The sequence below is a fragment of the Otolemur garnettii genome, unplaced genomic scaffold (assembly GCF_000181295.1).
Source record: "Otolemur garnettii isolate 467f Iridium unplaced genomic scaffold, OtoGar3 scaffold00047, whole genome shotgun sequence".
NCBI lineage: Eukaryota > Metazoa > Chordata > Mammalia > Primates > Galagidae > Otolemur > Otolemur garnettii.
Genome location: NW_003852442.1, coordinates 13,689,472 through 13,691,182, shown reverse-complemented (window position 1 = coordinate 13,691,182; position 1,711 = coordinate 13,689,472). Strand labels below are relative to the sequence as shown.

General features: G+C 45.2%; 1 protein-coding gene and 1 pseudogene across 1 annotated transcript in view; one reads left to right on the top strand and one right to left on the bottom strand.

Moving 5' to 3' along the window:
• The window catches only part of LOC105887117, a 5,393-nt pseudogene extending 4,943 nt beyond the window's left edge, over nt 1-450 (bottom strand).
• The window catches only part of SNTB2 (syntrophin beta 2), a 112,225-nt gene that overhangs the window by 9,946 nt on the left and 100,568 nt on the right, over nt 1-1,711 (top strand). The window lies entirely within an intron of this gene.

Genomic DNA, 1,711 nt, shown 5'->3' with positions numbered 1-1,711 from the left:
TGGCATCACAGCTCGCAGCAACCTTAAACTCTTGGACTTAAGTGATTCTCTTGCCTCAGCTTCCCAAGTAGCTGGGACTACAGTCACCTGCCACAATGTCAAGCTATTTTTTTGTTGCAGTTGTCATTATTGTTTACCTGGCCCGGGCTGGGTTCGAACCCACCAGCCTTGGTGCATGTGGCCGGCGCCCTAACCACTTTGCTATAGGCGCTGAGCCTACTTTTTTTATTTTGAGACAGAGTCCCACTCTATTACCCAGGCTAGAGTACTGTGGCCTCACCCTAGTTCCCTCAAGCTCATGGGCTCAAGCAATCCTGCCTTAGCCTCCTAACTAGCTGGAACTACGGGCACCCACTGCAATCCCAGGTTAATTTTTTTATTTTTATTAGAAATGGAGTTTCGATGTTTACTCCCCCAAAGTAGTTCCTCCCCTGCCTTCTCTTACCTCATGTCTTAGACTCACTTTGTTCCCCTGGGTAGAGTGCTATGGCCTCAGCATAGCTCACAGCAACCTCAAACGCCTAGGGTTCACTCAAGCGATCCTCCTGCCTCATGCTCCCAAGTAGCTGGGACTACAACTGTGTGCCACCGTGCTTGTCTAATTTTTCTATTTTAGTAGAGACGGGGGTCTCGCTTTGCTCAAGTTGGTCACAAATTCCAGAGCTCAAGTGGTCCAACCACCTCAGCCTCCGAGAGTGTAGGATTATAGGCATGAGCCACCACACAGAGCCATTGCCTTATATTTTTATCTGGATTTTAAAATTATCTTTACATTTTGATTTGTATTTTCTCATTTGATTTTTATACAATCTTTTGATTAAACTGAGGTTCACTAAAGTTAGTAAATTACTGAAGGTCTCAAGATTTGTTTTGATTTTTAGGAGGAAAACTTAGTGTTTCCTTTGGGCAAGAGGAAATAACTGAAATGTGTATATATATGTTTTTGAGACAGTCTCACTTTGTTGCCCTCGGTGTAGTGCTGTGGCGTCACAGCTCACAGCAACCTCAAATTCTTGGGCTTAAGCCATTTTCTTGCTTCAGCCTCCCAAGTAGCTGGGACTATAGGTGCCCACCACAACGCTTGGCTGTTTTTTTGTTGCAGTTGTCATTGTTGTTTTTAGCTGGCCCAGGATGGGTTTGAACCCACCATCCTGGTGCCCTACCCCCCAGCATAGCCCATTAACTGAAATTTTGAAAGTTGTGAAATCTCATTTTATAGATGAGGAATGAATGACCAGAGAGTTTATATGATGTGATGTAACAAATTAATGGTAGAACTTGGGTTAAAACCCAATTCAGTGCTTCCTCCTCAATACCATGCCATCCTCCCTATGACCAGTCAGTGAGATCTTTTAGCATCTCCTGTGTCTCATAATGTTACAGTATGCTATGAGAGATCAGTGTGCAAATGAAGCTGAAGATGTTGCTGGCATCAAAGAATTTAGAGAGAAAATAGGGAGAAAAAATTACTGCATAGAGAATAATTGTTAAAATGTGTACTACTGGCTTGGCGCCTATGGCTTAAGTGGCTAAGGTACCAGCCACATACACCTAAGGTGGCAGGTTCGAATCCAGCCTGGGCCCGCCAAACAACAATAATGGCTGCAACCAAAAAATGGCCGGGCATTGTGGCGGGCGCCCGTAGTCCCAGCTACTTGGGAGGCTGAGGCAGGAGACTCACTTGAGCCCAGGAGTTGGAGGTTGCTGTGAG